The sequence below is a fragment of the Spinacia oleracea genome, chromosome 3 (genome assembly GCF_020520425.1).
Source record: "Spinacia oleracea cultivar Varoflay chromosome 3, BTI_SOV_V1, whole genome shotgun sequence".
Classification (NCBI taxonomy): domain Eukaryota; kingdom Viridiplantae; phylum Streptophyta; class Magnoliopsida; order Caryophyllales; family Amaranthaceae; genus Spinacia; species Spinacia oleracea.
The window spans coordinates 116386780-116402151 of record NC_079489.1 but is presented as its reverse complement, the minus strand read 5'-3'; the positions used below and the strand labels follow the sequence as shown (position 1 = coordinate 116402151).

The 15372-nt window shown below is 45.6% G+C and overlaps 1 non-coding gene across 1 annotated transcript; it reads left to right on the top strand.

The window, feature by feature from the left end:
* The first annotated feature begins 14575 nt into the window (after positions 1-14575).
* Positions 14576-14682, top strand: LOC130470955 (small nucleolar RNA R71). The gene has a single exon (XR_008931667.1). It is a non-coding gene; the product is annotated as a small nucleolar RNA R71 (small nucleolar RNA).
* Positions 14683-15372: the final 690 nt, after the last annotated feature.

Here is a 15372-nt window from a genome sequence, read left to right as displayed (position 1 = left end):
GAAACAACTGATCTCGTTGGTCCGAATCAGTAGATGCAATTTGGGTTTATAGAGCTCTAAGAACCAGATTTGTGTCATAAACTGGAGCCTCATACCCCTCCTCCTCCTCTTCATTGCCACTCTCATCAAACACAAATACGTCCCCCAACCTCTTCTCCTCTTCAAACAACTCCTCACGGCATTCAACAGCTTCTCTCAAGGTCACTACCCGTTAATTTTGACACGCATTTTGATAATGCCCAAACCCTTGACACTTAAAACAACGCACCTTGGATAGACTTGTTTCTTTGGTTGAGTTAACTAATTTCGGGGCAGCCGTAGAATTACTTGAACCTACGGTACTAGGTGATGTGTTTGGTTTCATGATAGGTTCGGATTTAGACCAAGACTTGGCCTTACCATCCATACTTGACCCTCCCCCCATATTTTGCTTTCCCTTGGTTTTCCAATTTTAAACAAAGTCCACAAAGAGTTTCAAAATCAGAATATGGATAAAGGTCTGCGGTATTGGCAATATTGTAGTTTAAACCCCTTAAAAATCTAGACAGTTTTTGTTCCTCTATCTCCTCATTTTCCCCCACTAAGGACAACTTTTCAAACTCATCAATATATTCAGCCACACTCATTTTCCCTTGCCTCAATTCAGCAATTTTACGATAAGTCGTTATTCTATGAGTTGTTGGCACATACCTTTTACGAAGCTTACATTTCAAATACTCCCAAGAGGTGATTTTCTCCTTCCCATCACGAATTCTCTTGGATTTAGTCCTTCGAACCACAATGAAGCTCCTCGTCCTAGCTTCAATATGGCATACTTACAACGCTTCTCATCATCAATGTCCTTGAAATCGAAAATTCGCTCTATCTTGCGTTCCCATTCCAAATAAGCTTCCGGATCTGTTCCACCAACAATTTCAGGAAGTTCCGTGACTTTGAATTCATCCACAACCCGTAGTGGATCACGTCTAGGATGCCTTCAAAATCCCCCATCTCGAACGTTCTTTAAGGCTTCTTGGAGATGTTGTAGAAAGTCAGGATCATCAAAATCCATTTTAGCTCGTAAGAATCACGAACAGCAGCTCTGATACCACAAATGATACAAGTTTAAAAACTCGTTGTATGAGTAAGGATAGTTGATTAACAAGCTAGACCTATAGCTCGTCAAACGTGATTGAAAGGCAAGACCTATTGACTCACGATCGGCTCTTTGAGTAGGAAACACGTCCAAAACAAAGAAAAGGTTGAATTATAATCAATAATTCAAAGTAAACTGAAAACAAGTGTTTATTCTTCAAAATTGGTTGTTTTATTCCATTCAATAAGCTGGCTATAAATAGCCTACACAATAAGCTAAAAACCGGTGGTTACAAGAGCTTTAAACAGCCATTTAAAAGCCATTTAAGTGCCTTTAAAACCGGTTGTTACAAAGCTCTAAAAGCCTCCTAATTCAGTCACCAAATTGGAGGTTACAAAGGGCTAAACCCCTCCTTACAAACAGCAATATTTAAAGCTAAGTACAAGACTGGATTTAAATGGGATTAAAACAATTGTCCCCTTATTAAACTGAATTAAACGAAAACAAATAAAGATAAGCATAAACGGACCATCAAACGCACTTGATTAAACGGACCATCAAACGACTCACTCAATCCAAGTTGTCGTGGGATCTTTTACGGTGCTGAAGTGGCACGCGTTCCTCGGAGGTATCAAGTATGACCTGGCACGAACTTCTGGCAACCTGCAAAACAAGAATATTCCCGTAGGAATATTCCCTCCGATGCTTAAGTAAGTATAAGCTAGAGAGATAAGTAATTTGTAGAGAGAAGGCAGAGCAAAGGTAAGTTTTGGTTGGTGGGAATGAATTGAATCCCTTTTACCTAGGGATCTGCACTATTTATAGTGCTAGGGTTTCTCGGGAACTGGTCCTGCATGATTGGGTGTTATGCAAGATGTAGACACGTGTCCTGCTAAGTTTTTGGAGGCTTGGTTTGGACCAAGTGGGCCTCTTAAACGTTTGGGCCTTGGCCCTGTGAAGTTGAGAAAAGCCCGCAGGCAGGCTTTTGGGCCTTTTTTCTGGGCTTTGATAGTACAGTCACGTGGCATTCTTTTAGGCCACATCATTTGCCCCTCAAGGAGGATGCCCCTTGTCCCTGTGGGGTAGGCTGCTTGATCGGAGGGAGCGCCACGTGTGAGGGCTTTTCAAAGCTTAGATTTTCCTTTAAAAGCTTTAGTTCCTCTTTCATTTTTCTTTTGTTACTTCAGAGCAATTTTCTTAGAGAGAGAAAGCGAATTTCGTCCTGCCAAAGATCTGCTTGTGCTTGCGCTTGAGTGTTCTTGGATTCGTTGTCCAGGGTTCTTGAGGGTTTAGAGGATTTGTCAAGACTTCTCATCGGTTTGATCATTTTCTGGTAAGTTCTCTATCAAAACTTTGTTTTTTGTATGCTTGTGGGACCTCTCTTGTTTATTGTTTATAAGTGTTCTGTGGAGGCATCTTGGGGGTTATGACGCCCATCTCTTTCATTCTTTTGCTAAAGTCAGATGTCCTGTCCCTTATGCGGGACGACATGGCTCGAATTAGACAAACAGCCAACGTACGTGCATGGGCTGCACCGCGAGAGGGGGACGATAGGGTTCCTTTTTCGAACCCGTCCCAAGGAAGTAGGAGTGGAGTCCGTTCCTCCCGTAATACAGGAGACGGGGCCATAAGAACGACACATTGTCCTAGAAGAAGGAAGAATGTGGCTTGCCGTCCCCGCGTTCCACGCGAGGATTTTGAAGATGACTACTCTAGCTCTTCAGACGAGGAGTTTGCAAAAAACCTTCCTCCTATGGTCCGGGGGAAGGAGGACGTCAATCTATTTCCGTCAGATATCTTTCCCAGCATGAAATGGCTGAGGTACCTGAGGGAGCAGGGACGTGACTTTGAGCGTTTTCTGCTTCTGCCCCCAGGTTTTAGTCTTAGGATCCCTCGACCCCATGACTCCGTGGACCAACTCTCCCAGGGAGAGGTAGCTGTTTATACTGCTGCCTTTAGGTTGGGTCTTAGATTTCCTTTGCACCCCTTTGTGATGGACGTTTTGAAGGGGTATGACACTGGCCTTGCTCAATTGACGCCTAACTCCTGGGCAAACGTTTTTGGTTTTATTGCCAAGTGTGCTTTGAGCGGCGTCACCCCTTCCTTTCCTGCTTTCCTTCGTCTCGTAGTCATTGCCCCTTCTTCTCGTTCTCCCCACGGGTGGTTCACCCTTTACAGCCGTCGGGGATATAAGACGGTGGTGGGTAAGAGTTCTAGTTGGGTTTGGTGGAGGAAGAAGTGGTCTATTGTTCGAATGGAAGACCTCTCTCTTTCTAGACGTCTTTCTAGGTAGAACCGTCGGCCCCGCTATTTGTCTAAAGCTGACGCCTACCCTCGCCTCTCGTCCAGAGAGTGGGGACTAGTGAAGCCCTTGTTCCAGGCTGAGATGTATCGGCTGTCGTCAAAGAGCCATGCCTTGGGTGCCTAATGCTTGGCTTCCCCATGTCGGCCAGTTCACCAATCTTTGACGGAGGCTCCTAAGCCAAAACGGCCCTTCTTTAAGAAGATGGGTACGGCCGATGCTGCCACAAAGCCGTCGGTACCAAAACCGTCCGTTCCCCTAGCTGAGGGGGAGGTTCTTCCTACCCAGACGTTCATTCCTCCTCCTGAGCAAAAGGAGGTTCCTTCCCAGGTGGACACCGAAAGGGATTGTGCTGCCGGAGCAGCTGCTGACGAAGTAGCAGTCGAACAGACTGAGGCAGCTGACGCCAACACCTCGTCCAAGGAGGAAAAGGGTAAAGGCAAGGAAGCTAAGGCTCCTTTTACTGATAATGCCTCTACTTCTCCTGCAGCGTCGCCAATTGGTTAGTGTTTCTGTACTTTAAATCTGTCGTGTCAAGTTGGGATTTGCACGATGTTTGATAATCTTGGCGTTTGGTTCAGTTGAGATGTTCAAGCGGATGCGGCGGGGCGAGGTGGCGAGCATCCCCCCTTCTTCCGGTTTTAGCTCAGAGGCAAAGGATAAGATCCTTGCGGACGTGTATGCGGCCATCCCTGAGGAATATGTGAGGTCACTCCCCGGGATTGACTTGGGATTCTTTGGGTCCATTCAGTCCCTCGTCCTTGATGTGAGATACTTACTCCTGAATCTCTGCAGTTATGATTATATATGTACGTTATTTTTAATTCTATGTTGTCTTTGGCAGCTTTTCATTCCCTGTTCCGAGAGTAGGAACTATCGCTTTGATATGCATAATGAGATGCTCAAGCACAAGGACCAGATCGAGAATCATGAGCAATATGCTGAGAAGACTGCCAGATTGATCAACTTGGACGCGGACAAGAAGATCAAATCCAAGACGGAAGCTCTGAAGAAGGCCGAGGAGGACGCCGAGAAGTATGAAGAGAAGTTGCTGGAGCATGAGGGGCGGCTTGCCGTGCTGAAAAAGGAGTACTCTTCCGTCTCGGAGCGGGTGACTAATTTCTCTTCCAAGGTGAACGTTCTTGAAGGTCAGCTCAAGGCCATGCAGGGAAAGATTGAGGCCGTGCGCAAGGAGGCTGCAAGCTCTTTCAAGTTGGGCGAGGAGTCCATCTTGGAGAGTGCCCAAAAGGCGTGGGATCAGTCTATGGACGGGAAGGACTTTTCCTGGTTCAAACGCCGTATCTCCCACCAGATAGCCGTCTCGCGGCTAGACGCCTAGGCTTAGATCCCCCTGAGTTCGTCAGTGACGGGGAGGAGGACATAGAGGAAGACGAGGTGAACTCCCCTGAAGGCCAAGATGTCCAGGACGGGAGTTCTATTGCCCCTCATCCTTGAGCGGCTTTTCTCGTAGTTGGTTTGAATGACGCCGTGGGCGTTTATAATAACTTTGGTGTCTTTTGGCATTTATTTGATTTGGTTTGTTTGCGCCTTGGGCGCTATGTATAAACAATTCGTGCCGTTGTGCACTTTATTTTATTTTAATTCCACCAATTCGTTACTGATTTCTTGGGAATTCTTTCTTTGGGTCCATTTGTTGGACGAAAACCTCAGTGTTTTAGGTGATCAGCCTAATTTGAGGCGCTAATCTAGGCCACTTCTCAGGCCGTCAAACGATTAGTCTTTTTAGACGCCATCCAAGGAGGAGGTCTTATGTCTGAATGTTTGCTCTTGTTTGAGTCTTTTCTTTTTTGGGCGCCTTTCGAAGAAAAGGCGTCATGTTAGATGTCTAAACCCTTTGTGTTTATTAGCACTGGGTATGTCCAAACCCTTCGTGTTTATTAGCACTGGGTATTGTTTATTTAGCAGATATTGACGCCACTATTTTAGGGATTGTTTTCTGGTGAGTTTCTTCACCCCTTAGTGTTCCTTTTTAAAGGTTCAACTGAGACTTGTATTCGTCAGATAAGTGTTCATTTACTAAATTGCTTGCTACATTCACCGCGTCTTAGGCGGGCATTTACAGGCCGTTTTGTGGGCTCTAGTACAATAGTTAGGCCGTTTTGTAGGCTCTGAGTACAATAGTTACCCTAATGATGTTCTACTTTCAGCCACTTTCTTCAATTTTGACCGCTTCTATTTGGACGGGTCTAGTTTCTTTGGCGACTTGAGGTTCATCTTCATGCTTTCGTTTTCCTCTGACTTCGGCAGAATCTTGCTTCCATGCCGACGGGTTGAGGGTCGTCAGGTAACAGTCCCTAGCCTGTTGTTGATCTCCATGTATGGTGCCTATAACTCCATCATCGCACACAAACTTCAGAAGCATCAGATGGGTGACGACTACAGCCTTAATCTTGTGTAAGGTGGGTCGTCCCAAGATGACATTGTATGCAGTCAAGTCTTTAACAATTAGGAAGTCCACCTCCATCTTTCGCCCATTCTTCCTATCCCCAATTCGAACCGGCAGAGTGATGACGCCAACAGGGTGAATGATACTCCCTCCGAAATCAATGATGGGATAGTGAATTCTTTCGATGGTTTTGGGGTCGTGCGCTAGGCGATTGAGGCATTCTAGACTCATTATGTCGGACGAGCTTCCCGTGTCTATTAGTATGCGTTTAACTCTCATGTTAGATATCTTGAATTCAACCACAAGGGGATCATCATGCGGCGTGGCTATCCGTCCGCCATCTGACTCACATATTTCTATCTTTGGGAATGGATCCATGGGCGCTTTGGCTGACAGCAGCACTTGTCCTAAGCGGCGAGCATAATCTTTATGTCCTCTCATGGTGGGTCCTCCAGCGGCCGGTCCTCCAGATATGACGGCTACAAATCCTCCGTCGCTGTGTTGTCCCTTAGTCGGTGAGGCAGGTGACGTGTTCTTTTTGTATTGGTTTTTTCCAAAGCCATGAGCATTTTTCCGTAAGTAGTTCTTGAGGTGTCCTTTGGAAGCTAGGCCATCTAAAGCCCTCTTCAAGTTTCTACAATTCTTGGTTTCATGTCCTATATCTTCATGGAACTGGCAATATAATTTGGGATCTCGAGTCTCAGCAGGAGACTTCATGGGGAAAGGTCGATCAAGGTCGTACGTTGTCCCCACGTCTTTTAGTATGGTGAGAAGATATGTGTTGTACTCAAAATATTCCCTTTCTTGCGGTCGTTCTCTCTTGTGCCCAGGAAAGTTGGTATCATGCTCTTTTGAGAGAGTCCATGTGCCATTCACTCGTGGGGATTTTCGGTCCACTTTATCCTTCTTCCCGGAGGAGTCTGTTGTTTCTCCAATCCCTCCTTCCTTTGACGCGCTGCATATTTCTGTTGCATGGATAAATGCTTCAGCCTCGTCCAGGACCTCGGCCATAGTCCTTACACTCTTCTTAACCAGGTCAAACTTGAAGGATCCCTTCTTCAATCCTCTGATAAAATTATCAAAAGAGACGCCATCAGGCAAGTCTGGGATCTGTCCAGCCTCTAGATTGAAACGCTTCACGTAGCTTCTTAGAGACTCGTCTTTCCCTTGTTGGATCCGTCCCAAATGCATGCTTGTTTTCCTTTCTTCCTTGTGTGCCATGAACCTCGTAGAGAACAAAGTTTGTAGTTCGTTAAAAGAGGCAATTGATCCTGGGGGAAGCCGTTCAAACCATTTAGACGCTACTCCTTTGAGCGTGGCTGGGAAGTATTTGCACCAAGTGGCTTCATTGGTTCCCTGAACGTACATGTGATGGCGGTATGCGACAAGGTGCATATCGGGATCGGTGGTCCCGTCATAAGCTTCAGTTGTAGGAGTTTTTACCTTGGGTTCTTTCGGGGTGTTCATGATCTCGTCAGAGAAAGGGGTACTCATGTGCCTTAACGTCAGGTTGTTGAGCCCTTGCTGAATATGATAGGTTGGTTCACGGCGGTTGGATAGCAGGCGGGGGCGCATGCTTACCCTATGGTAAGAAGGTGGGGGGGTCACGGCCGTTTCCCGAGTGCTCAGGCACAGGGCTGACTCCCCTGCTTTCTTGTGGATGAGAACCTTCTCCAGCCCTCCAAACGTTGGATTTGAGTGGCATTCTGCTTATCCGATTGACGCCTAGACTGAGAGGCCTCTGCGGAGCCGTCCTCTCCGCGCAGTAGATTAGCATATTTTTCCGAATTTCATCTTGCAGTGTAGTGCTCATCTGTTGTCGAAAGGTCTGATTCATTTGCTGTTGGAATCCTGTTAAGATCTCGCGTAGGGAGCCCACCGAGACTGGCAAATCTAGATTCTCGTCTAACACGGCGTCTCGAACGCTGGGGCTTAGATGGCGGCCTGGCGGAGATGCCTCGGTTATTGGTTCTTCTTCTACAACCACCTCAGCCTGCATCCGTCGCGGTGTGTTCCCTGCATTTGCGATTCGATTGGCTTCTTCAATGTGTCGTCTCTCTTCTTCTCCACCAGCGTACTCTCTGTCAGAGTGTAGTTCGGCCATGACACTGTACCTCCCCAAAGACGGCGCCAAATGCTGTGGGATCTTTTACGGTGCTGACGTGGCACGCGTTCCTCGGAGGTATCAAGTATGACCTGGCATGAACTTCTGGCAACCTGCAAAACAAGAATATTCCCGTAGGAATATTCCCTCCGATGCTTAAGTAAGTATAAGCTAGAGAGATAAGTAATTTGTAGAGAGAAGGCAGCGCAAAGGTAAGTTTTGGTTGGTGGGAATGAATTGAATCCCTTTTACCTAGGGATCTGCACTATTTATAGTGTTAGGGTTTCTCGGGAACTGGTCCTGCATGATTGGGTGTTATGCAAGATCAGGACACATGTCCTGCTCAGTTTTTGGAGGCTTGGTTTGGACCAAGTGGGCCTCTTAATCGTTTGGGCCTTGGCCCTGTGAAGTTGAGAAAAGCCCGCAGGTAGGCTTTTGGGCCTTTTTTCTGGGCTTTGATAGTACATTCAGGTGGCATTCTTTTAGGCCACATCACAAGTCACCATGCACACAAAATGAGCCATTGAACCTATATCAGCTTTGGTTGCAATTGTTAGCATAAGACTGTCACCTTGATCATCACCTTCATCCATGACCGTATCATCCCCTCCCCCTTGAAAAGGAATTGACCTCAATTCAGCAAGGCCATCATCATCAAGATAGGGTGAGAAGTCACCTACATTGAAAGAAGCATGTACACCATAATCTCCCGGAAGCTCGATCTTGTAAGCATTATCATTCACACGTGCAACCACCTTGTAAGGACCTTCAGCCCTAGGCATAATCTTGTTCTTGCGTTTGCTTGGAAAACGCTCTTTCCTCAAATGAACCAAAACCAAATCACCTTCGACAAACACCCGAGGCTTGCGATTGTTATTTGATTTCTGTTTATAAGAGGCATTGATGGCTTCAATACGGTCATGAACTTGTTGGTGCAATTTCATCATAGATTTCAACGTGGCATCGGCATCTTTGTGAACCAACTAATCTTTCGGCAATTGAATCAGATCCAATGGAAAATATGGATTAATCCCATATACCACTTCAAATGGAGAATGACCAGTAGCATAAGTAGGAGAACGATTATAAGCAAATTCAGCATGAGCAAGCTTGACATCCCAATCCTTTTGCGTCTTACTTACCAACCCTCGTAACAACGTTCTTAAGGTTCGATTTGTAACCTCCATTTGCCCATCAGTTTGAGGGTGATGTGAAGTGCTATACAACAATTTGGTTCCCACCTTTCTCCACAATGTATTCCAAAAGTAACTCAAAAACTTGGAATCACGATCCGGAAGAATAGTCTTGGGAATTCCATGCAAACGGACAATCTCTTTATAATACAAATCAGCCACATTACAAGCATCATCTGTTTTGTGACAAGCAACAAAGTGAGCCATCTTGGAAAATCTATCAACAATGACCATGATAGCATCCTTACCTCTTTGAGTACGAGGCAAAGCCACTATAAAATCCATAGAAACATCTTCCCAAGGACGAACTGGAACTGGTAATGGTGAGTACAAACCGGGCTTGAAAGAACTCTTGGCCATATGACAAGTCACGCACTTACCCAAAGTGTTCGTTACGTCGCCCAACATTTTAGGCCAAAAGAAATGCTCCCTCAATATCTCCAAGGTCTTAGCTATGCCAAAATGACCAGCCAACCCTCCACCATGAGCCTCACGAACTAGTAGCTCACGAATTGAGTGCTTGGGAATACAAAGACGGTTGCCTTTGAAAAGAAACCCATCTTGCAACATGTACTCTACATAGGCACCAACTGCACATTTTTTCACATGCAACTCCAAAGTCACCATCAGTCTTTCAAGGTCTCAAACCCCAATATATAGACGAACTTCAAGTGTAGCAAGCAGAGTATATCTACGTGATAATGCATCGGCCACCACATTGCTCTTACCATCTTTGTACTTCGAAGAAAAATGAAAGGATTGCAAGAACTCAACCCATTTAGCATGCCTTGGACTCAATTTTTGTTTGCAAGAACTCCTGGCCCGGATGGTGTACCACCGGCTCTTATTCAACAATATTGGACCCTCGTGGGGCCGGATATCTATCAAACCTTCATAACTCTTATTCGTAAGGAGGCGAGACCGGAAGAGGTGAGCAAGTTCAGGCCAATAAGCCTGGGTAATTCGACGTACAAGTTCATTTCGAAATGAATGGTGAACAGGTTGAAGGTGATAATGCCTGATATTGTTGATGACTATCAGAATGCCTTCATCCCAGGCAGATTCACGGTGGATTATTGCTTTATGGCGTCAGAGTTAATGAGTTATGTCCGTAGAAAGAAAAAGGGGAAGCAGTTTGCAGCAATCTTGAAAGTCGACCTAAGCAAGGCATACGATAGAGTTCGTTGGGATTTTGTGGAAAGTGTTTTGGTGGCTTTGAAGTTTCCGTAAGTATTGATTTACCGAATTATGCAATGTGTTTCAACTATGTCTTATTCAGTCTTTGTGAATGGGGAACCTTCAGATTCTTATGTCCCTATTTCAGGACTACGCCAGGGCGACCCTCTTTCATCTTATATGTTTATTCTTTGTATGAAAGTATTATCAAAGAGGTTAAGAAAACTTCAAAGGTTGAAGAAAATCTCAGGTTTGAAGATTGGACATTATTCGCCAGCGTTATTGATGTGGGCCTAATTGCTTCAACCACAAGGCCCAAAGAGGTCCTAATTCCAATCAAGTCAGCTTAACTGACCCATGGCTCAAGCCCGGGAAGTAGGCTTGGACCTTGGTGTTCAAGCAACATAAAGGCACGACCCTAATTGGGAAAGCCCGTGATCTCTGGCCCAGTTTATAAAAGGCCCAAGATTGACGGCCAAAAGACACGTGTCCCAAATCCCCAGGGGGGGCACGCATCCCACAGATAGGGTTGAGGGATCATTTCCCGAGAAACCCTAGCCCTATAAAAGGCTCAGATCCCAAGGTAAGGGGCAATGAATTCATTCCCACCAACTTCAAACTATATTTACTTTGCCTTCTCTCTACAAATTACTTCTCTCTCTAGCTTATACTTACTTAAGCATCGGAGGGAATATTCCTATGGGAATATTCTTGCTTTGCAGGTTGCCAGAAGTTCGTGCCAGCTCATACATGATACCTCCGAGGAACGCGTGACACGTCATTACCGTAAAAGATCCCACAACATTTGGCGCCGTTTGTGGGGTGGTACAGTGTCATGGCTGAACTGCAATCTGGGCGCGAAAAGCACAAAGACGGATTAGGGGAAAGAGCCGGATTTCCTACCAATGAAGGGATGCTTAAAAATAAGACCAACAATCACCGTGACGTAGCACCTAGCCGGCCTGCCTCTGCAAGGTCCCTGCAGTACTTGTTGAACGATCTCCATCAGAATATTTCGGACGAATGGCAAGAAAGGTCTCAGCACGTCCTCCAAAAAGAAATCACCAGGTCTCCCCACAAATCCAACCCTGAGTAGGATAACGGCAGAATGATGGAACCCTTATCAGATGATCTGGATCCACCCCTGGAAGGACGCACCCTGGAAAAAGAAAGTCAGCATGTAAGACAACGGCGTCCGGGGAGGCAGACGAGTCTAGCCTCACGGCAGAAAAATTATGAATCTCAAGGTCATCACTCTCTCAGGATTTCTGGAAGTTGGCATGAGAACATCACTATGAGAAAAAGTGGTTGCGACACTGAAGTAAAAAGAAAACAAAGGAAGTCAACGACAGGAAGCTCCCTTATGTTTAACACGACTCTTGAAGACATTCTCTTGGCAGAGGGACATAACCTAGGAATAGAGCAACAATCCCCCCGACGACCGGCTACCTCAAACCAACAGGCCCCATTCTGTGCTTTTCACAAAGAAGAGGGGCACGACACACAAAATTGTCAGATGTTAAGGAAGATACTGAGCGACCACGCGGCTAAAGGACGCCTACGACAGTACATCCGTTCAATAGGCGCAGGCGAAGATGCGAGTCACTGATATATGCGTTTTATATAGAATTTTTACCCCCGTCCCTTAGTACTTTTATGTATCAAACGTGCTCTTAGGAGCCGTTTCTAGTACTAATGTGTGTTATTGAGTGTGCCTTGAGTTTCAGGTTTGATTATGAGAAATTGGTCATTTTAGACCCGTTTCATTGTTGATCAAGGCCACTATATGAGTCCGAGAAGTTCGGGACCTCCATCGTCGACTTTCGGGAGCCTGAGATGCTTATGGTTGAGCCCCGGGAGTTAGACTTGGTGATACGGGCGAGATACATTGAAGATTGCAAATCGCCCTGGAAGCTGAGGGCGAAATGCAACCATCGGGCGGAAGTATAAGCAAGCCAAGTTCATCATCCGTGCGCGCCCGATCGGGCGCAGCTCGCCCGATCCGGATCGGGCGATTTGCAGCGTGCTTGGCCTTGAGCTTAATTTCACTTTCTCGAACTTGGGGCTTTAGGCCTGCACATTAAGAAACACCCAAACAGCGTAATGCCCTCTTCTCGCCTCACTAACACCAAAAACAACACTTAAACACACGTAGGTAATAGAAATACTTAAACACACGTAGGTAATGGAAAATACTAACTAAACACACAAAAATTAGAATCAACAATCAAGCTTATACTACTAAGGCAATAAATGGATAATGAAATACTCATCCCCTATCAGATTGATGTAATGTCCCCATTACACAATCTCCGTTTATGCGCAGACAATAGACATGAAAGGGATGAGAGCCACGACAGCTCATCGAATGGGGGCACCAAAGATGGTGCCACCTGGTGTCACATCGATTACCTTGGATGAGCTGTGTGGTGCGGGAAGTGACAGATCACGACCCCGATCGTGAATACGATGTCCACCGTTTACAGAACTTTCGGCCCCTTGGGTCGTGGCATCATCAATCCGTCCCTTCTTTCGAACCCATGCCGAAGAGTGTATACTCCGATCACCTCCACCTGCAAGACAATTTGAAACATGTGCTTTTTCCGAGGAGTTATTAGATTTAGTATGAGTCAATTCGGTATTAAAATAATCATTAGAAATATTGACTCCAAAACATGACTCCTCTACCATAGGGTTCTTAGCAACATGGGTTAAATTGAAAGTAACCTTATCATCTCCCACATTTAGCGTCAACTTGCCATTCTTGACATCTATGATTGCCCCCGCAGTGTGTAGGAAAGGCCGACCTAAAATAATAGGAATTTTCCTATCCTCTTCCATGTCTAAAACAACAAAATCAACAGGAATAAAGAATTTACCTACTCTAACAGGCACAACTTCTAAGACACCTAGGGGGTATTTTACAGATCTATCGGCCATTTGCAGAGTTATGTTGGTAACTTTTAAATCACCCATGTTCAACTTAGTACATACAGACAGGGGCATGACACTAACACTGGCACCTAAATCACATAAGGCTTTGTCAATAAAAAGGTTGCCAATATTACACGGGATAGAGAAACTCCCGGGGTCCTTCAACTTGGGTGGAGACTTATTTTGTAGTAAGGCACTGCACTCCTCAGTAAATGCAACAGTCTCCACCTCACTAAATGCTCTCTTCCTAGTCAAGATGTCTTTCATGTATTTAGCATATGCAGGTACTTGAGTAATTAATTCAGTGAAAGGGACTGTTACCTGCAGATTCTTTACCACTTCTAAGAACTTACCAAACTACTTGTCTAGCTTGTTCTTTAGCCGACGATGAGGGAAGGGAAGTTTGATAGGTGGAACTTGTATCTCAACTTTCTTCTCAACCCCTGTGTCAGCTTCCTTATCCTTGACCACCTTCTCACTTTCTCTTGGCACAACACCACTAACAGATACTTCAACCCCTTCCTCCATAGTCATAGGTGGCCCATCATACTCATATCCACTTCGCAAAGTGACAGCATTTACAGACTCTCTGGTCACAGGCTGTGAAGGGAGTTGACCTTTGGGTCTCTCTGCAAGAGCGGTAGCCATTTGTGCCAACTGTTTATCCATGATCTTGTTATGAGCAGTGAGGGCATCGATTTTGGCATCCTTTTCGCTCAGAGATCTCTGCAATTCCAACATCATATTCCTCATCTCTACAAGCATGGGATCAGGTTGTGTGGGTTGGGGTTGTGGTGGTAAGCCAGGTGATCCACTAGGTTGCGAGTTGTAGTTACTCCGCGGTTGGTAGGGTTGTTGTGGTGGTGGAGGGTGTTGAATCTGGTGGGGGTTCTGAACATTAGTACTCCTATATGATAATAGGGGGTTGTTTTTATACCCCTCATTGTATGAGTTGGAATACGGATTGTTCTACTTGTAGGACTGGAATGCATTGCATTGTTCGATGGAGCTCCGGCATACTTGTGCATAATGGCCTTGCATCCCACAACTATTACAGAAATTAGCAGATTGGGCACTCATTGCAGCGACACTAGCATGTTGGGTGGATTGGGAAGATGCGATCTGTATATTGTCGAGCTTGTGATGTAGGGCAGTTAGCTGAGCAGTAAGCTGTTCAATAGAATTCATCTCATGCTTAACACCTCGGTCGGCAAAACCTCTAGGATTCCCATATTGGGCACTATGGATGGCCATCTCCTCAATCACCTCCAAAGCTCTAGGAACCTCCAGTTGCATAAATCTCCCACTGGCACCTGAATCCAAAAGACACCTAGATTCATTACCCAGACCATTGTAGAACTGCTGAACCAGGAACCAGTCATCTAAACCATGGTGTGGGCACTCTCTTTGCAAGTCCTTGAATCTCTCCCAAACTTCGAACAAACTCTCATCTACTTGTTGAGAGATACCTAATATCTGACCCCTCAGACGAGCTGTCTTCTCAGGTGGGAAATATTTAACATAGAATGCAAGGGCCAAAGAATTCCAATCGATGATTTTCATAGCTGCGCGGTTGAGACTGTTAATCCATAGCTTGGCCTTCCCACTCAATGAAAATGGAAAGAGTATCTCCATAGTCTGCTCCGGTGTTAAATTCTTCTGCTTAATGGTGGCACAATACTGAATGAAAGACTGAATGTGGAGATTGGGATCTTCACCCTTTTCCCCACCGAATTCGTGTCTCTCGATCATGTTTATCAGCTGGGGTTCAATCTTGAAATTCTCGACCGCAATGGAAGGCATGATTGCCTTGGGAAGCATAGACAGACTTGGTTTAGAATAGTCTGTAAGCCTTGGCACAAGTGGGGGTGGTGGTGCTTGGTCACCCATCTCTGAATCTGTATGGAATAGATTGCTAATCAGATGGTCGGATTCAGAGTCAGAATAGTCTCTCAACTGTTCAACGAATCTACGCCGTCTACGAAAGGTCCGTTCAGGTTCAGGATCGAACGAAGTCAGATCGCTGGTAGGGACAGTCCTGGGCATAAACAAGCAAGAACTAGAAAACAGTCGTGAGATCCGGTCTCAAGGAACGAGAGTCCCTTGAGAAGTGACAAACAATAATCTAGAAAAACAATTAATAACGGAAAATAAAACCGTTTCCCCGGCAACGGCGCCAAA